This window comes from Pteropus medius, unplaced genomic scaffold, assembly GCF_902729225.1.
Source record: "Pteropus medius unplaced genomic scaffold, Ma_sr-lr_union100, whole genome shotgun sequence".
Lineage (NCBI taxonomy): Eukaryota > Metazoa > Chordata > Mammalia > Chiroptera > Pteropodidae > Pteropus > Pteropus medius.
In genome coordinates this window covers 6,293,195-6,314,409 of record NW_024350926.1, presented here as the reverse complement: position 1 = coordinate 6,314,409, position 21,215 = coordinate 6,293,195, and the positions used below count along the sequence as shown (strand labels likewise).

Genomic DNA, 21,215 nt, shown 5'->3' with positions numbered 1-21,215 from the left:
ACCCAGGGCCCAGGCCTACCATGCATGCTCTCATCTTCCTAAAGTCCAGGAAGAAGTTCTATTTGAAGAGAACGGCTGATGATAAGCTATTTATTCGGCGCGGTGCCTTTTCTAGTACATCACTAAAAAGAAAACTCCCTTTCTCTCTCTACCGCGGCTGCTACTTCTGGTTTGTTTCCCGCACTGACCACAGGGCAAGGTGTGGGGGGGGGAAGGGCGGAGCTGCCACACCCCCTCAGGGTGCATCCCTCTCCCAGCTCCTCCATGTGGTCACCCACTCCGAAGCTTCTGGATGCCTTCATTTAGGGTTTGTATGAAGTATGATTGATGAGATCATTGGCCATTGGCTATTAACTCAAACTCCGGCTTCTCTCCCCTCCCCGGTTGTGGGGGGCGGCTGAAAGTTCCAACCCTCTACTCACATGGTTGGCGACCCTGGAAAACAGCCACCCCATCCTTAGGGGCTTTCTAAAAGTCACCTCCTTAACAGGTGTGCTTGAAAGGGGCCTGTAATAAATAACAAAAGACACTCCTGTCAACTCCCGTCAACTCCATCGTCAACTTCATCGCTCCAGAGCAATTTCAGGAACAAAAACCACACCTTTTAAGAAAAGATATCCACTTTCATTTTTTTTTTGCTCTGGAGATGTTTTTTGGGAGCCAAGAGCTGGGAATAAAATATATGTATATATTTCTTTTTATATCCGCGATAGCGGGGTGAGAGGAAGGAGGGAGGAAGTACAAAGCACGGGAGGGTGGGCAGTGGGAGGATCGATACGCACCGGAAGAGATTGCTGGTTTGGACATTTTCTCAGAAGGATGGTGCTGCTGAAGACAAAGCTCTGTCTGGTCCTCAGTTTCCCCGTGTCTGTCATGGGGATTATCACGGCTAACCTGCATTAATTACGGTTTGTTTGTTTATAAACGTACGTCGAATCAGACCATGTTATGTCAATGTACTTTAAAAAACAAACTGATACATGAAATACTTTTGTAATTATGGTCAAGCCGGCATATTTGTTTCTGTTTTCAATTTTTTCTTACTCCGCCCTTCATCTGACTTTGGGGTGAAAAGAAAGAAGACTCAAGAAACTAAAATTCTCACGTTCCCAGACGTCATTTCAGCTGCTAACCTTTTCCCCTTTGGCAGAACATTCCAAAGAGTACCCCGCTCCCCCAAACGCAAACCGTTCGTTATTATAATGACACCTTCATAAAGGAAACACTTTCTGAATGGCACTCATCCAAAATCTTAAAGTACACTAACCTCCAAGGCTTGAAAACGATTGATCGGCTTCCACGCGTTCAGACCTGTGCTTATCACGAGCGTGAGGATGACACCGTGTGACTGTCTCTTATCTGCAGCGGCAGAGTTTTACTTATGTGAAGCTTCATTCTGTCAGGCCCCTGCCACAGCGGTCCGTTCTCACTTATCCCCTTTGGGGGCCTGCCGTCTCTTTCCTCTTCCGGGGAGTCTCGACTGCAGACGTCGGGGCCACATCAGAGGAGGGCTGGGTCGGGGCGACGGTGCCCTGAGTCTGTGGGAGAACACAGGTTTTCTGTGGAGTCCCTGACCTTGAAGACCTTGTTGACTCCTGGCGAAGATACACGGGTAAGCAGACAGCGTGCGCCGTAGGAAAGGCTTCGGCTGGTGTTTGGGGGCCACAGAGGGCATCTCCTGACCCATGTGCCATGTTCGGAATCCTGGCATGCGGTCCGACACGTTCCCCCACAAGTCTCTTGCATTCCTCATCCCACTGGCTGTCTTTTTCTTAGAGGACACAGATGACACAAGACGCCGCCCTGATCCTGGCCATCTGGTTTTGAAGAGATTTCTCAGAGCGAGCGCAGTGGAAATCGAATAAATGAATGCCAACGGGTGGAGCTGCGAGCTTAGTGGCAGGCATCTGGAGATGCCCTCAAGAGCTGTGGGACTGGTGGCGGCTTATCCCCAAGGCTGGCCGGGCCGATGCACTGCCCCCCTTGGTAAGAGTGCCTGTCTTCTACGTGTCTTGACATCTGGCAAGTGCCACAGGTTGTGGTCAGGGCTAGGGCTTTGACTCAGACAGACTGGGGTCCAGATCCTGGGTTTGCCATTTATTAGCTTGTTGAGAAAATAAATATAAAGTATGTAGCAAGTGCCCAATAACTTGCAGGAAATAGTATGATTATTCTTACTCCTAAATCCAAGAAATATATCAAAGACATCTTTAAAATCTACTGATTTCAGAAGGGAAGGATGAGACTAAGCCGTTTCTTGCCACAAAAGAGCTGCGATGTTAGAAAGGCAGCTGGTTTTTGATTATTTTTCCTAAAGCCACTTCCAACGGAATAACTGCGGCCATTCATCTGATGGGTGTGAACACACAGCGAGGAGGCTGCCCACGGCCTGGGCCTGCTGGTGCCTCAGGAGGTCGCAGTAGCACAATCGAGCCATGCTGCACACCGACCCAGACCTCCCATGGAATCAGAGTCCTACTACGCACGGGTTTCTGAGACCAGCACTCAGGTGTCTCCTATAACCCGGTCCCCTAATAATCGGACTGTCACCTGGCCCTGCTTCTTGGAGTGAAGTGATTTCACTTTGGGTACATGACGACGTAAAGAGACAGTGAATGTAGACCTCGGGGGTGTTGGTCCCTGACCCCAGGCCCTGCAACCTTTCTCCAATGTCTGTTCTTAAATGCCCTGTTACTAGCAGCCCCGTCAGGGAATGGAAAATAACATTAATCTCTTCCTTAAGAGGAAAGGGGAAAATATTACTGAAATGGAAAAAATAATAGAAGAGCTACTTCAAAGTTTTCCCAATGTTTGGGAAATTCAAATCATGGCACAGTGGAGGATATCTGTATTATTAATTTTTTTTTTACATTAAAAATGTCTTAAACTAAGTGAAGTCTGCAAGAATGTAACAGAAATTTCGATCCGAGGAGCAGAGAGGCTGGTGCTTCTGCAGGTTTTAGACACCTGGACCCATCATACTAGTGCGTGGTTGGGAAAAGGACAATGTGCTTTCAGGACAGACTTCTCACTGTGCTTGTGTCTGAGCTGGCTATAGCATTTTCCTGATTTTATTGTGCATTGCAAAATTGGCACCGAGGGAAACTAGACCCAGGTGCCTGAATAATTTTCTCTGATGAACAAATAATCTTGCACAATTTGTATGATGATGAATGAGATTAAGTTAATTTACAACTTAAGTGAGCAAATTCCAGTGCCTAAAACAAATGTATTCTACAGATTAAACAAATAAATCGCTGTTTTACATGCTTTGCGATTGAAGTTTACATCCCAGGATATTTGTACTTAACTTTTAGAAGCATCCTAAAAAGACAAGCATCTCGGACCCTTCACAGTTCCTGACTTTTCAGTGACCTAACCCAAGCTGCTTTTGACAAAGGTTTCATGATAAAGACGGTAAGGGATAGAATGTTGAGAAGGTTTGCTCCAAGTGAGCTGGACCAAGGCTGCTATCTGGACCTCTGGCACTAGCCGGCTTTGCAGGCACTTCTTAGTGCTTCTCACACGCCACCATCCTGGCCGCTCTGTGTCTCTTGTGGACTCTCCAGGTGTGTTATCATGACGTTGCTGTTCATTGTTCACACTAGTCTTCTGAAGGAGATCTATTTAGTCAAAAAGTGATGTAAGAAACAGCTCAATGGAAGAAACACTCAGAAATTCAGGAAGTTTTACCATTGACTTTGTGGAAAATGAGGTAAATAAACTCTTCTTAAAAAAAAACAAACATTCGAAGCTTGATGAATTTCCATTTGAATTGAGTTTAACGTTAAAGACTTCCTATGAAGAGGCCTCACAGTTTGTGGCGGCAGCCTCTGAGGATGCAGTGCAGTATGCCACCACCCTTCTCTCTGGGACCGTCCCAGCCTGTCTGAGTCTGGACGCTTTCAGCCCACGCTTCTCAGAACACTCTGCAGCCGCCTCGGTGGCTGTGGGAGGCTGTGTTCGTTTCATGTCACCTGGAGAGAGCAGTCTCAAAGGGAAGACTCTCGGGAGGCCTTTTTGTTTGTTTGTTTTGACTGTGTGTTGAATACAAAGCAAGTGACCCCCGGGGTCGAACCGACTATTCCCAGTTTCCACTGAACATCTGTTCTCCCGTAAAGAAGACTGTTTGGACCCCAAATCAAATCAAAACAAAACAAAAGTCCTCATCGAGGAGGAGAATCTTGAACTTCCTTTTGTCTTTTCCAATATCCTTTTTCTCTATTATTGTCTCCAAAGTCATCTGTAATCTCAGGGCTTACGGTGAGTTATTTCCACTTTGGACTCACATTTTCAAAGGAATTGGTCACTTTAAAAGTAGCTCTGCAATAAGCTGCCACTCGCAGTTTTTGCCCGTTTCGAAACGGGCACACTCCTGAGAATGGATCGTTCGCACCCACCACGATTTTCTCCACCAGGGCACCGGTTCTCAGCCTTTGGTATGGAACATCCTATGCGTGCTGGATGTGATAAAGCCCTGTTCCTGCCATTATGGAAGAAAAAGACGACTTCTTCCAAAAGAGCATCTCCACAGTGACGTGCCGCCTGTCAGTTTAGACAGAACTTTTATGAAGACGCTGCTCCCCATCCGACGACTGGCCTCCCGGGTCACACAGACCCCACTGTCTCTCCTCCTGGGACACCAGCCTAGCCCCAGTCCCGCCGTCCTCCTGGAGACCCATCGCCACCACTGTGTTCCAGGGAGGGGGCTGGAGTGGACATCGGAAGTTCCAGATGCCAGCCCGAGCTTTCCAGGTTGTCACACACTGTGCGATCTGCTGCAGTTCATGTAGCTTCTCTGGCACCAAGTGGGGACCGAAAGCCGGCTGAGCGCAGTCGGCTTCTAAGCGAAGGAGACATGGATGGTTTGGCGTAGTCTCTGCCTCAGTGGGTCTGCGCGGGGCCGAGAATCTGGCTTCCACCAGGTTCCCAGGAGATGCTGGTACTGGGGGGCTGGGGGCCGTGCCCCGACAGCCTGGGCCCCTTCCTGCAGCCCTTCACCGCGGCCAGTCGCTCAGCTTCCGGAGTGTCCTGTTTTATTTATCCAACCGTTCTTTGTATCGGTGGCTTGGGAGTTCTGGAAGTGAAAGCAAACTTGAATGTAAGGATCTAAGAGAGCAGTTATCACCCTAAGCATACACACAGCAGCTTGCAAAAGCCACTTTATTCCCTGTAGCATGGGTTTGGGGACAGGCCCACATCACAGGGACAGTAGTGGGCCATTCGAGAACGTAATGAGAGGTAACACCATCAGTCTGTGCTATGCCTTTCATGGCACGAGCTGGATCAGTGGCCCCGTCACTCAGCCTGGCAGTCACCCTCGGCACAGAGCTAAATGGCACAGTGACATCGGAGGACAACAACATCGATCCCAATTTACACCCAGCTCAGGAATTACTGTGTTCTCAGGTTTCACTGTGTGTTTGAAATTGCATAAATTCTTCAGGTTTTCTTGCTCTAAGTGGGCCTTTTTAAACTCAGAGTAGTTCTATAAGCGGACCGAGGTCTCTGACCCAGTGCCGGACACAACCATGGGTGAGTGACTGGGTTCCTTACTGTCCTCGAGCGTCCTTAGCCTGGCTCGGGAGCGGTAGCTTGGGAAGAATAGACCATTGTACTCTGCGTTGTTTCTCAAATCACACTGACGTCTTTCCTCTCAACCTGTCTGTCACCGACAGTAATGACAGTGCCAGGAACACAGTCCAAGTTCCCGAACCTTCGCCCCTGTTTTGTCCCTCTCTGTCCCCCTCATGATGCAAAACTTTTGTCTCAGTCCCTAGATCGATGCTCAGAATGTTTTTCCATCTATGGGGAGACACAGACAGAGAGACAGAGAGACAGAGAGAGTCGGATAGACAGGGAGAGAAAAAGACAGAGAACAGGAGGAGTGAAGAAGGAGAAGGAAACAGAAAGCAGGGAAAGGTAAGAAGGGAGAAAAGGGAAGACGAGTAGAAAGGAAACAGCCCCGGAAGCCCGTGCAGGGCAGACAGCTGGGAGCTGGAACCGTCGTGTCGGCGAGCAGGCTTAACAGTCTGCTTCCCTTGCAACAAAATCGCCATCTTGCACCTGAGGGAAGTGTGGGGTGTCTCAGAGTGGGTAGCATTACAGAGGGCAGTTGTCATCTCCCTCCACCCCCCACCCCCTGCCCCGAGTGACAGTGGTTTGACTCGGCGTCTCCCCTCGGCCCCCTTGTCTGCCTGGCTGGCAGATCTGAGACAGCCGTGTCTGCAGCTTACCTCGCACTGTCCACAGCCCATATGCAGGGTAGAGTAGGGGGGGAAGGAGATGACGCGGACACGCAGACCATCACTTTGCTCCCAGGAGTCCCGCAAAGTCCCCAGAGTCATCCTCAATAAGACCTGATGGAGACCAGAACAGAAACTGAGGCACTGGGGAAACAGGGTTGTCTTAACTATCACAGGACTTAGACCATGACACCTTTCCACAGGGAACGTGGGCCAACGTAACACTACCGAACGGCGAAACGCTGCTTTCCAGAACATAAAACGAGGCCCCTTGGGTAGGTATGCCGTGACGACCGTCAGTGTGCCCGCCTCGTGTCATGGGGTAACGCTGTGCTTCATTCTGACTCAGCCTCCAGAAGCATGTCACTCTGTCCCGGGATCTCTTTGTCCTCATCTGTACCCCTCCTACTCTCTGTACCCACAACGGTATCTCTCGAGGTCATCGAGCCCCTGGCACAGCAGCTGGCACCCTGCAGGGGCTCAGTGAGCAGAGAAAGCAGAAGATGGGGGGGCTCTGCTCCTGGGGAGAGGGAGAGCAGAGGGGGATGTGGGGCACGTGGGAGTCTGGATAAGATGAATCGATAGACTCCATGACTTTAAGATGCCTCAAAATGCTGAAATGCCAAAATTCTTATATACTTAGAAAACTTCAGAAATTATTAAAGATCTATGATAAACTTGTCAGAGGCTTATAAAGAGCACTGTTATTTGTGTTGAACATGAGTTCCAGATTTTTTATTTTCTTATTTAAAGTCTTTTTCAATAACACACTTGAAAACCATAATTTCTGATGACTCTTACTACTGTCATATCTTATTTCACAAAATTGAAAGGGCGTCTTTTTAGAATTCCAAAAGAAAGTTAACTACTTCAAATTGGGCGAATACCACCCATAAAATATAAACTGTCTCTGCCCAAGGTGTGTAGCAAAAAGGATCAAAACTCAGGTCTTTCGAATCTTTCCACAATATCTGCCAGTCTGTAAGCAGAGCTCACAGAATAAATGGTTTCCCATGGTGATGATGTTTGGTCGCAGGCAAAGGGGGAAAAAGTTCTCTGAAGTTCGACAGGGGAGGAAAAGAGAAAGAGGTGAAAACGAGCAAGTATTATAACTTAGAAATAAAAAGAAAACCTGAAAAATATTGGACTTCTAACGACTATCATTGCTTTGTGGAAAACAAACAAACAGAAATAAACATCCACTCTCACCGATCTTTGCAAGATTTGCCACGTCCTGCGTTGTAACTGGGGGCTTCTGCAGCACAGTACAGAAACTGAATTCACACCAAAGCAGAAGCTACCCAGGCTTGTCCAGGAATTTCCACGTCTATCATAGTTTCCGGGGGGGCTGGAGGCTGGAATCCATTCAGAAATAATTACATGTGTTTGGGAAGAGAAGTTAAAGAAATAATATTCCACATGAGAAGTTACATCAACTTAAGCTTTAGCCGGTCATAGGAGAGGGAGCCTTCTCTGATAATTGATAGCGCTTCGCATCAACCCAGGAAGGATTTGTTGGTCATACAAGGGGAAGTGCATCTTTACAAAGGAGGGATACAGTTGTCATCGCTGGAACCCACTGAACCATTTTCGTCTCAGTAGAAGTGAGAGGATAAGACATTGTGCCTCCAACATCGTGCATTATGAATGCGCTGCATCACGATCAGATATTCTTACCAAGTGTTTGAGCCCACATTTAATCGAGCCTTTGGATTTAACTTTCAGTTTATAGGAAATACAAGGGATGGAAGAGCTAGTTAACGTGAGGGCGCCCGTGGGGAAACCCAGAGTGCAGGGCCTCCTTCTGCAGTACACCTGACCCGTCTTCGCAACGAGTCAATGCCTGAGGGGAAACTAGATCATAAGAGACTAAGGACACATAGCAAGCAAATGCGATGTGTGGACCTTTTCCAAATCCTAATGAAAGCAAACCAACTGTAAACAACATAGGGGAGAGGGTTAGCGGAAATTAGAATATTAGTTAATATTAAAGAATTAGCTACGTTTTCTTAGATGTGATAGTCTCATAGTTGTTATGTAAGAAACTGACCTTGATTTTTAGGAAGCTGTGATGAACTATTTAGGGACAAAATAGCCTTAAATGCTTCAATGGGTTTCACATGGTTTCAGTAAATTCCCTTCACGATTAAGTCAGTTTGAACTGAACTTTCTTAACGGTGTGTTTGAATGCTGCTGCTGACTGTCTGGTGCAGAGGAAGAAACTGACAGTTCAGGAGAGAGAGAATTTCTGCAGTAACGGCCCTGAGCAAGCAGGACGAGTGGCGATCTGGTACAGGGCGGGCCGCTCAGGGACCCGTGGACCCAGGGCAGCCTACCCAGTGTTTGCTGCTGATCTCTAACAAGGTAAGTGCAGAAGTTGAGAGTGCACACTTAAAAACTTTTATAACAATTTGACAGAGTAATTTTATGCCCACTGAATCTAACGATTTAAGTGGGGCTTATTAAAAACGATGCGTTTTCTGTTACTTATAACAGAGAGATTCGTAACTGACGTGATATTTATTATTTTACCATCCCTGTTGACAGGGCATCTTCACCTGGGTCCTTGGATGCACCTCAGGCGCTCTGTGAGCACCGTGCATGGTGTTCCAGATGGAGTGGCACACAGACACACACAGACACAGGCACACATATGTCATATATGTGCCATACTCATTCTCCAAGGCTTTCATCAGCTTCTTGTAGCTAGAAGTCCACTATGCAAAAAATGCGGAGCAGCCCTCGTCCTCGAGTTGTCTCAGGCTCATCCTCCCCGCTCTGTTCAGCGTTGCGTGCGGGGACACATCCCCCCCACCCCACCCACCCAGACTTCTGGATTTTAAACTTCTCAAATGCTAGTCCCCAGCTCTCCATATTGGTGTGGCCCCACCGCCTGTAGTCATTAAAGCACACACGTCTTTGGTTGTTGTCACTCTGCCCAAAAGGAGCTCTTAAAGTGGACACCCCAAGGAAGACGAGCAGCCCCCATGGCGGACGAGCGCGCACACCCAGGTCGGGGGAGGGGCGAGGCGAGGGCCTCGGGCACCCGCCCCTCCTCCGTGGAGAACCCATCTCGGTTCTCCCTGGTGGGCAGCCTCCACTTGAACAATCCTTTATGGCTTCGCTACACCCCACGCGATTAACTGTTTAAACAAATTCCAGAAAGCACATCAATTATTACTAATGAATTCCAAATCCGATCACCCAGAACTGCGAAGGGCTGCCAGATGTTTCGGGCGAAGGGAAAAGAGGGGGCGGAGGCGCGGGGGAGGGCGGATTCTTTCCCATCGCTCTAGCGGCTTGGATCTGAACGCTGTAATTTATCAGCACCCGGCACAAAGAGGCATCGCACACATTTAAAAACATTTCTCGCAGAGTGTTCGAACATTAATTTCATTGTGGAGGATGACTTTGCATTGAGATCATGCTTAGCAAAGACTTCTGAGACCTCTTTTACGTATATATTTTATTTTATCCTAAGTGTATCTGAGTGAAGAAGCAAAAAGGCTGTGACCATTTCTCATCTTTCCAGTTAAGTAAATTAAGGCGAAGTGAAACCCATAGGTTTTTTTAGAAGAAAAATAGTAAGACTATGTTCAGAAACCAGATGATCTGAGCTTATCGTTGGACACTGTTCATTTCCAAACAACCAGTGAGCTAAGAGACATAAAATTTTCCAAGGCATAAAGTCACAAGGGTCCCTCTGAAAGCCACGAGATGTGTTTTAAGGTAGGTATCTGAATGAGATGGGACCAGGGCGAGGAAGCACACCTGCAGCAGTGAGCCTAAGGTCCCAGCGAGAAAGTGGGATGGCCACGGGCAGCTGAAGGTCCCCGGGGGCTGGGGTCCCCGGGAGGGGGACAAGGAACAGAGGATCTTTAGGCATTGGGATGTCATCAGCGAAGACATGGGAGCGTGTTTCTAGTGTCATTTGCGGTCAAGTGTGGCAGAGCCGGTCCCACTCTGAGCAGCCGACTCCCCCTGGAAGCTGGTTCCATTATCCCGCCGACTTAAAGATTCCCACCGAACTCATGTCTAAAGCAAAGGCCCCTCGAGTGGCTTTGGGGTCAGCCCTCTGTGAAACATGGACAGCTTAGGTGTTTAGGAGACTTGGGAGTGAGAAATAGGCAATCACGGCACGTGAGCCCAGGAGGGGACCCGACAAACGTGGTCCAAGGACTCGTCCATCGCTCAGGGGAGGGAAGCGGGGCTCAGAGAGGACGGGTGCTCCGCCCACCCACGGCTCCCACACACGTTAGTTTTAGATACGGGGGTGATCATGGGCAAATAAATTATTTTCTTCTGCTCATTCTCATTTTTAAGCCCATCAAAAGTATACGCATATCTCCAGTGGGCTTCAAATATTTAAAGTTTATGGTCTCAAATGTTGGAATGAATAAGAATTAAGTTTTAGTTATTTTCTTCAAATGACCAAATTTTCTTTCAAGGTAGAGACCTTTTTTTTTTTTTTTTTATTAACCAAGTTAAAGATCTCAAAAAGGGTCCAAAGTTAGAGCCTCATGCAGAGAAAAGTCTTACATGAAAAGGCTATACTTTTGTTTCTGCTGAATAAGGCTGGCTTTTTGTTTGCAAGTGCATTTCATGGTGTAGTCCATCTCTACAATACATTTGATTTATAAACTCTAAAAATAAGACATACTTCAGAGAAAGACGTAGGCTTGGTCAGAGTGAAAGTCATGGAATAAACAATCTCTTGCAATCGCTAACATTCCACAATCATTTTCCAGGGTGATTATCAAGCCAAGAACTACAAAAACCATTTTCCGTAATTTTCTCTGCACGAATCAATGCAGAGAGAGAGAGAGAGAAAGAGAGAGAGAGAGAGAGAGAAAAGAGCCCTACTTACTGATTCAAAGACATATTTGTTTGTTTTTCAACTCCAAGGTCACCTTTTTAACCATATACTCCCTCCAGCAATAACAAGATGACAGTACGATTCGAACGACTCCTTGCTTCTCCCTCTCTTCTTTGTTGGATTGTAAATTAACTTTTATTTTAAAATTGTAATGTATAAACATGTACATTAAAAATTTTAAGTTGTTAATGTTTAGGTTATTATTCCGAATTTTAAGAAAGAACTAAAAAAAAAAAAAAAATAGAAGAATCTCCATCAATTTCTCTTCTGACAAACACCATGACTCTCTCCGTCTATGTTGGCACCAGTGGCAAGGTGCCATGCTTAAAATAATCAAACCCTGACATTTCTGGAGAGATATGGCTGTGAAGGATTGTGTCAACACTCTTGAGAAACAAAAATGCTGAGCGAAAGCACCAAATCCTCAAAACCCTATGTTTGAGGACTACTTTTCAACGAAGCAGTCATTCCACAAACATTTATTAAGAGTCAGCCATGTGCCAGGAGCTGGATTTCAGAGATGAGAAAGACATAGTCCCTGCCATAGTCAGAGACGGGAGGGCCAGTCCCGCAGCGGACACAGCTAAATGGACAGAGTCGCCTCACACTGTAGCAGGCACCAACATGAAGAAACAATAGTAGGACAGCTAGCGTTTATGAAACGCTGGCCGAGGGCGTGGCACTGGGCTGCTGATGTCCTGACAGGGCGTTGAGGAGGGACAGGAGTAGTTAGGAAGATAAGACACTCGGCTATACGTGAAGCTGTAAAAAAGGAAAGCGTGACACACGGCGGAAGAAGAGGGTGGACGTCGGGCTGACCCGATGCCATTGTGTTTTCGTTGCCTCATCAAACCTCAAACAAACAACAGATATTTCTGAGCCTCGCTCAGCCCTTCAAGAAGTCAGGGTCCAGAACAGACCTAAACGTCACTGGTGGAAAAAAAACAGCTGAGCGTTTGATGCCCTTTTTCTCTAAGGCAAGATGCTCCGACTTCAAAAGGCTCAGGTGTCACCGTGGCGATTGAGACAGTCTCATCGGAAAGCAAGGCTTTTTTAGAACCTGCAGGAATGAATGACTTCCTGATCCTGCTAAGCCTCTGGAGGGGCTGCGGGTGTGACCCTGGCTGAGCTTCCTGACTGCCTCAGTTTCTCCCTCTGTGAAACTGAACCGAGAAGACCTAACTCGCAGGGCCGCGGTCCGTGTCGTAAAGGACAGCCCCCAGCGCGTGGCGTTCAAAGTCAGTAGCTGTTACTACTGTCCGTTTTCACTCGCCCTCCAGCCTCCAGGTGACAGCGCCACCTCGGCACTTGGGACCCAGACTTGGATTCCCAAATTCGCTCTGAGAGAAAGAGAGAGAGAGTGTGTGTGTGTGTGCGTGCACGTGCGTGCGTGTGTGTCCTGGGCGGGGAACACACAGCCGTGGCATGATTGGCATTTTGGGCTGGTTGATTCTTTGTCGTCAGGACTGGCCTGAGCATTGCAGGGTGGTAACCAGCAACCCCCCGGCTTCCTGTCATTTTCTCCCCACTAAGGGCCAGTAGCACTGCCCCCAACCACCACAGTCATGCCAACCAAAAATGTCCCCAGACATCGTTGAAGGTCCTGGAGTGGGGGGAAGGGCGGAACTGCCCGCGGCTGAGACCCTCCCTCTACCCATCGGCCTTCCACTCCTCTTAGGAGTCGCCGAGCGGCTCGCACATCTCCGTCGCAGCAAAGGCTTCCGACATCTGCTGGACCCCAATAAAGACCTGCTCAGAGGACGGCCCCTGCCCACGCTCCCCGCCCAGTAGCACAGAGCTCTTGGTGTTCGAAGCCAAAATGCTGTTTCCAGAACAATCTCACTCCCCAGGCTTCCTGACCTGGCCACATCTGCCTTCCGCCCTCACACTCCGCTCCCTGCTCGGCATCTGTGTGCGGTGGTGCCACCTTTGAAACGCCGCCTCTTCGCTTCGCCGCCGGCTCTCTTTCTTTCTCTTTATTTTTTCCTAAACAGACAAAACTTGACCTCCTTCTGCCTCTAGGATGTCTCTTGCCCTTCCGCCCCCCCCCCCACCCCACTGGAAGAGCCTCCCCACAGCCTCCCCAGCTTGGTCACCTGTCCTTCCTCCCCCCCCGCCCCCACGGCCACAGCTTTCCTAACTCTCTGTCCTCGGCAGCTTTCCGTGATCCTATCTGTCCACCCCTCAGTGGAACAGATTCTGAAAAGAGCATCATTTGATAACACTCCTGGCGGAGGAACAAGTGAGTTCATTAAACATGAGCAAACATTCAGTGCTCTCTGCCCGGTTTGCTAAGCTGCACTTGCACAGCCATCGTGGTGTCATTTATCTTGGTCAAACATCCGCTTGCTCCAGGTCTACTGATATTTCAAAAACTAATGTCTCTACATTAGACGGTCGGCTCTTTACAAAGTTCATTTCACAGCAGACAGGAAGCACAGAATCGGACCTGCGCGCCCCAGGGCAGTTTGCTCTCAAACTGTTCTTCGCCGGTTTGCTCTCTGCTTTGCTCCAAATCAGTTTGGTTTTCCGCACACCTCACTTTTTTCTGACATTTAGCTCTCTAGTTTATAACAGTTTCTTACAGCCTTCGATTCTTGCTATAAAGTTATAATTTTTAATGAGGGGAAAAGACTTAAAAGAAAAGAGTAAGAAGTAAAAAAGGGATGGCAGTGGATGGGGAAGGAAGGCTTTGGGGGCGTAGGGTGTATCTCATGTGCGTGACTCATGTTAAAACATATTCCCATTTTTAGGTTTATTAATGCATTTCATTGAGCCAGTAAGGTCTTCAAAGACGACCGAACATGCTTTCAGGAAGAAGTCTGGGCACATCCTGTGCTTAATGAATCCAGTTACCAAAAAAGCCTTACTTGGCGTAATTAGCCTGGCTTTTTCTTCTGTGTCAAAATATAGACCAGACCACTGAGGCTTTTATTCTTTTTTTTAATTCCCTGGCGAACAAACTGCGGTATCCTGGTTTTCATTAAGTTTACACCTGATGACGCGTCTGTGAGTCATCGGCATGTTCACCCGTTTTCCGGGGCAGTCCAGGGGCTCATGCCGGGAGTGCTGGGTCTTGGCACAGAAGGCCGTCCTGCCATCTGTCCATCAGTGATCCCATTCATTAGCGGAAATGCATACCGTTTTTCAGTGAAATTTGCCTATTTTACCCCACGGGGTGCTGATCTTTGTTGCCGCCTTTTCTATTTGCATAGGTAACTTTTCGAGCCCCTCAGTGTGCTAGCTACTCTCCTGAGGACATTTCAGTTCTGTCTGCAGCAGTTCATCTTCCTGTGCTAATAGCTGTATAGATCTCTGGAGTACACACCGACCTGAAAACCACCTTGGAGACACTAGTAACAGAGCAGAACACTTGAGCCGAAGACTATGTCACTTTAATCTTATTTCACCTCTACTGACGCCTGTCCGGATTGAGCTCCAATCCCAGCTCCTCCATTTTCTGGCTGTGCAACTTGGAGCAAGTTACTTCACGCCTTTGTGTCTCTGTAAAATGTGTTCCACAGGGTTTTCATATCCGAATAGGAAACTGACCTGTATTATTCCACCTTGCTCCCACTAAATAGTTCATTAAGATAAGATAAGCACCTTTGGATGAGGCTAACGGGTGCTCTAAATGCAGTAGTTTTCAACATATTTTTATGCCCTCCCCAAAGAATGTTGGAAAATGTTGTAACCCTCATGCTTAAAAAAAAATCTGTCATCTAAAATTTTTTGTCAACGATGTAATTTGATGCAAAAGATGCCATTTCTATTGTCGCATAGATACTGGTACTTAAAAATCGCACTATTATATTACTCTTTTAAATACATTCGCTGAACTACAAATACTACAGTTATTTTATAAACCCTGTCACTTGATCGAAATATACACACATGAGAATTTAAGCAATTGCTAAACAGAACACGTACAGTTTTATGGGACGTGCGTTTTGAGCGCCTCCCAGCGCGCATCCTGCGGCAGCGAAGTCAGTCCCAGGAGAGCAGCGTCTTTCTCTCCGGGCGTGGAGCTGAGTGGCGGCGGCGGCGGCCTGGAAGACAGCCCAGGACTTGGGCCAAAATCACACCTCAGTCCTGTCCCAGCGGTGGCTACTTTTTTCCGCAGGTCACTTAACTTCTGTTTCCCATCTTTGTAAACTGGAAAATAACGCAACGCTTGGCCTGTTTCCTGCTCAGAGTTGTAGAAGGGGTTCACCTAAGACAATGCAAAAATGTTTTGTGTGCATTAAAAACAAAACACAATGGTTAATTACTGTTATTAGTTAAAGAGGGAAATGCCTGCTCTAAAATGTTGGTCTCTGAGGCCCGAAATTTAAATGGCAGTTTGATCATTATAATGCTCTTTTAATTTGACCTGTCTGGTATCACTCTAGGCTTATTGGTATTGAAGATATTTTTTTAAAACATTTTTCTAAAGAAAAATATAAGGGTCATTTAGAGATCCTTGAAGTAATCTTTTAAAAAAAAATTAAAAGATTCCTATCAGCCTCAGTGATTTAATGCTCACTCCTGGAGGAAGCTAGCTCTAGGTCAGCCCGCAGAGAGGACCTGGACCCCAAGGAAGGCGAACCACCCATTCATTACCTGGGAATGGATATGTGGGTCAGAATCACACCCTGTGTGCACACAGCCTAGCAGCTTCTCCTTTTAAGGACTTTTCATTTTAGGCTCTTGGATATAAAAAGAGATCTCTCTAAAGAGTAAACAAGGAAATAAGTGAGGGAAGAAAGGAAAAGAAAAATACAAGAATGCATCACGTTCGAAGTCTGCGCATCTTGATTCCATCAGTTAAATGCCCTAGAGAGCACTCCTAGTGACCTGGGCCGTCTGTCCTCCGCCCTGGGCGGGCGGGTCCCGGGTGGAGGTAAGGTGGGGCCCCGCCCACGGACGGGTCCCAGGCTCAGCTACGCTTTCGAGTTCACCTGAACGCTCCTTTCCTTGAGTTCTCCATCTCACTGTGGCTATCATTTAAACGTGACACAAGAACAAAGTGATTTTACCGTTGAGTAAATCTCCTGCTAGAAGAGCAAACTGTCCCCGCGCAGATGGCGTCTCTCTTCTCTTCCTGGTGGAGCATTTAGCCGCCGCGTCTCACAGACGAAGCTCGGAAACCCATCGCGCTGGAGAGCAAGTCAATGAAACGTACACCCCGTGGGGGTCTAAACCACGACAGTTCCATCTCTGAAGTTTCCCTCCCTCCCCTCCCGCTCCTTTCTTCCTTCCTCCTTCCCTCCCTTTTTTCTCCCTGCCATCTTTTCTTCTTCCTTCCTCCCTTCCTTTCTCTCTCTCTCCCTTATCTGCCTTATCTCTTTCTCTCTTGCTTTTCTTTTTTTCTTAGAAAAGTAATTTTTCACTCTCTGACTTTCGTATAGTACTAATACGACAGTATTGTAATGTTCATTATAAAACTAAGAAAAATACAGATAAGGAAACAAAATCAAAATCAAAACATCTAGATCACTTCCTCCAAAAATAATCTCAGTTAATGTTCTTCCAGACTATATCCATCTACCTGTCTCTCACTTTGTGTGCAGCTTGGGTCAAAACAGACTATCTTATTTCTCTCAATTTGACCCGGTTCTGAATAGAACCTTCTAATTGTCTTCCTCAGTAAAAGGACTTTTGTCTTATCTACAAGAAGCTAACTCTTGGACCATGTAATACGTGATTTTCGCATCAGAGTTATCTGAGAAGGCCAGTACTAAAGTTTCTGTTCATGAAGCTGATTTGAGGTTGACATTTAAAGGGTCTGGGTAGATGGTGACATGAGAGCTCTCTGAGCAGACTTGTCTGGTCTTGACCCTGACGGTGTGATTGAAAAGTGTGAATTAAGGTAGCCTTCCAACATGTCCATCATAAATAGCCTCCTCTCCAGCTCTCTGGTCCCCACCCTTTCCAAGACCCATTATTCTTTGTGCCACAGGAATTCTGGGAAGATTCTCCAATGGAAATATGCCTACTTATACACACCAAACCCTCACCAGGCACTTATAACACCCTGACTTGGAATAGATTATCAGTTTCTGGGAACAGAGTAAGTCCTTGACAAAGGTATGGATTGAGGTGGAGGAAAAGGAGCATAGGGAGTTGTGGGAAGGGAAATTCTGAAAAAAAAAGGTTTCTGAGGACAGGGACTTCCTCCTACACATTGGATGATCCAATAGTAAGGACAAGGAACACACTCAACGGCAAGCACATGTGCACACACATACGGGAGGGAGGGAGGGTTACTGTAAAGATCCAGTATCCTTAGAGTTATGAGGACATGAAGTACAGCAGGTCTTGGGCAGTAATTCAGCAACAGAAGTACCTCTCCTCCCTCTCTGCCAAATTTATTCCTCTACCCCGCAAGCACCTTCTACTCACTTGGCATTTGGTCCCAAAAGGTCTCATCCTCTAACGTCAAGTACTCAACACGGCTGGCAATTATTTCTGTGTCTCTTAATTCAAATTCCCTAGCGTAGTGGCTCCCAGATCTGTCTGGTCATTGAAATTGCTTGGGGCTTTATAATCCATAAATTCCTGGGGCCACATCTCAGTGGACTCAGTCAATCTCTGGTGAGATAGTAGTAGACCAGAGCATCTCTAGTTGGGCAGACTCCGTTAGAGCTGCATTGTAGCCTCTAGATAGCCACCTGGTAGAAAGGAAAACAGAAATGAGGGGGGTGGGGTGGGGGAGTGCGTTATTGGAATTGGCCAGCTTGGGTGGGGGGTGTGGGGTGAGAGGTGTAGGTGAAGTGTGGGTGTGGGTGTGAGGGGGTGTGTGCGTGTCTGTGAAGTCTCTGTGTGTCTGTGAGTCTGTGTGTCTGTGTGGCGGTCCTGGAAGTGTCTCTCCTGCGTGCATGCGTGTCTGCGTGCGTGCGTGTCTGCGTGCGTGCGTGTCTGCGTGCGTGCGTGCGCGCGCGCGCATGTGCAGAAGGTGGGGAGGTAAGAATGTGCTTCTAAACCCTGATTTAAAAGCCAGTAACCCTGAGCACAGTGTTGGAGTGCTGTGGGGCCGAGGGCATGCGACAGCAGCCGATGGCCGTTGGTGGCCATCTTGCTTTCTTAAAGGGAAAGTGTTTCCCGCGCTGCTGCCCCTGCAGCTGTTTGCGTCCAGCCACTGGCCACCTCCGCCCCGGGGGCTGGGCGCCCTGGCGCTCAGCATCTCCAGTCAGGGAGCCCAGCTTGAGCTGCCTAAGCGGAGGTTCTGTTGGGAGCCCTGCCTTGGCCGTGCACGACTTAAAGGGGCGCCACCCTGTTACGTTTCCCGCGGCGTGCCCTGAACGGCCTACAGCAGAGCTTGCTTAAGATGAAGTTCAGGAACCTCCTGGCCAGCCCCGGCCGGCGCCGGCTGGCTGTGTCTGGGGTCCCTCCGTTGCCGCCGCCGCCGCTGCTGCTGTCGCCACCGCTGCCGCCACTGTCACCGCCACCGTCACCGCCACCGCCACCGTCACCGCCACCGGGGCTGCTGGGGCTGGTGCCGTCGGTGGGGGGCGAGTCCCCAGGGCCACGCGGCGGGGCTGGGCTAGGGGTGGCCGTCCCTGACTCCGGGCCGGGTGCGGGAGTGGCCGAGCTGGCCACGGGGCTGGCCGGGGGTCGCGTAGGCTCTTCGGCCTGCTGCCCCGACTCCTGGAGCTCCCGGTAGAGCCCGGAGCTCCCTGGCCCAGCCTCGAGAGCTGAGGAGGGACCACTGCTGTCTGAGCTGGGGTGGCGGGAATGGAAGGGCCTCACCAGGATGCTGCGACACTTCACTTCGTGTTTGGCAGCGCACAGCATGACATAGGTGGCCATCACGCTGTTATATTTCCTGGTCTTTACTGAGTCTTGGATCCGCTCCCACTCGAACCCCAGCTCCGTCATCCTCCTCATCACCCCGGGGTCCATGTCCTCACAGGGCGGCTCGCTGTATGGCCGGAGCCCCTCTTCCTGGCCCTGGTTCAGCCACGGGTCGGGCATGACTTCAGTCAGACTTCCCCTCTCCGTGGGCTCCAGGTTCATCAGTTTCTTGAGGAGGACCTGGCCCCCCAGGGAGACGCCCGCGGGCTGCTCGTAATGCCCGCTCAGGATCTGCTGCCGCAGCCTCCAGAACTCCTCTCCCTGGAAGGGCAGGGTCCCAGTGAGCATGTTGTACAGCAACACCCCCAGGCTCCACACGTCCACCGGGGGGCCGTAGTACCCCAGGCCCAGGAACAGTTCTGGGGCGGCGTAAGGCAGGGTGCCGCACAATGTCCTCAGCTTGCTGTCATCGAACTGAGCACTCAGTCCAAAGTCCGCAAGTCTGACGGTCCTCTGCGCATCGAAGAGCACGTTCTCCGGCTTCAGGTCCCTGTGGACGATGCCCTTCTGGTGGCAGTACTGCACCGCGGACACCAGCTGCCGAAAAGGGCCTCGGGCCTCGTCCTCCGTCATGGGGCCGTGGCCCTCCAGGTAACTGAACAAGTCCCCCCCACTCAGGTACTCCATGACGAGGAATAGGGACTCCCTGGTGTCAATCACCTCGAACAGCTTGACGATGTTCGGGTGATCCAAGGCCTTCATGCAGTCTACTTCCCGCTGCTGAAGTTTCCGGAGTCTGGAGGAGGTGTGCCAGCGGACGACTTTGACAGCCACCTCCGTGCCCGTTGGAATGTGCCGGCCCCGCCTCACCTTGGCGTAGCTGCCCTTGCCAATGGTGTCCAGGAGCTCATAGTGGCCAATACGGGACTTCTGGTTACCCGAGATGGCGACACGGTCCTGCGACATGGTGATTGGCTAACTTTACTACCTGACGATACTAACAGTGCTAGCAACCAAGCTTATTAACTATGCTAACAGACAATACTAACTCTGCTAACTAATGCTAACACTAGTAAACTATGCTAGTAAACGATAAGTATACTAGGCTAACTCACTGTGCTAACCGTACCAATTCTAAGTAGAATAACTACTAGCAGTGCTAACTAAAAAAGGAAAGAAAACGTGAGAAAAATGAAATAATGACAAAAGAAAAAGGGAAAAAAATTGAAAAAATTGAGAAAGTTAAAAAAAGGAGAAAAAAGAGAAAAGAAAAATGAGAAAAAAAACCATAAAAAGAATAAAGAAAGAAAATGGGGAAAGAGAGCAGAGGAAAATAATAACCAAAGAAGAAGAAGGAAATGAGAGTAAAGAGAAAAAATCAAATGGGTGTGGGAGCGCGGAGGGAGAAAGCAGGCCAAAAAGTCCACGTCCAACAGGTCACCACAAATCAGCTTCCTGGGCTCTAAGGACAAAAACCTCAGCCCGGCCAGGGCCTTATATAGTTTTTTGCAATTTCATCACAATGGCATTTGATGAGGTCAGAGCAAGAAACGGACCAATCACAGGTAGGGAGAAACCATGGCAGTTTTTCTTTTTGGTCTCAAGACCCCTTTACTCGGAAAAAAAGCAGAGGGGCAAATAGCTTTTTGTTTGTGTGGGGTATTAAAGGCAAAGACACCAGCACAGAAGGCAGCTGGCAAAGCCAAGAGGTCAGCAGAGTGTGCACGTGTGTGTGGCAGGTGGGAGGTGACAATGATGCACTTTCCAACTGTGATAGAAAAACCAGTAACTGCCACCACAGTTACTGGTTTTGGAATCTCGGGGAAAGAGAAACTCCATTTCCGTTGGAGTGCTGAGGTGCTGAGGGCATGTGACAGCAGTCGGCGGCCGTTGGTGGCCATCTTGCTTTCTTAAAGGGCAATTCCCCTCATTGAATGAGGGGAATTGGCTGAGCCAAGAGGTTGACATCCAGCACCCGGTGGTTCTGATGAAGTCCAAGGATGACGTCTCAGGCCAGAGGGCGCACAGCCCCGGTTCTGCAGGGAGGGTCTAGTACAGAATATCCAATACTTTGTCTCTCTGAAGCATCGAGTTTATTACAAGATTTGGAAATACCAAGTACTTTAATAAGAATGGTCTGTCCCCCCACCCCCCCAAACATGAAAGATGAGCAGGGGAGGGGAGAAGGGCCCCGGGAAGGACAGTCCAGGCTCTGAAGTTTCACCCAGGTGGGGGCTGAGCAGTGGGCCTACAGTGAGCTTTCTGTGGGTGACAGGTCACATCGCAGCTCATAATAATCATCTGTAGATTAGGAGAAA

The 21,215-nt window shown here is 48.7% G+C and overlaps 1 long non-coding RNA gene across 1 annotated transcript; it reads right to left on the bottom strand.

Annotated features, from left to right (window-relative positions):
• Positions 1 to 216: 216 nt before the first annotated feature.
• LOC120585496 (uncharacterized) lies at positions 217 to 2,218 on the bottom strand. Its single transcript, XR_005648353.1, has 3 exons — positions 1,268 to 2,218; positions 783 to 894; positions 217 to 507 (listed from the first exon to the last, which is right to left on the bottom strand). It is a non-coding gene; the product is annotated as an uncharacterized LOC120585496 (long non-coding RNA).
• Positions 2,219 to 21,215: the final 18,997 nt, after the last annotated feature.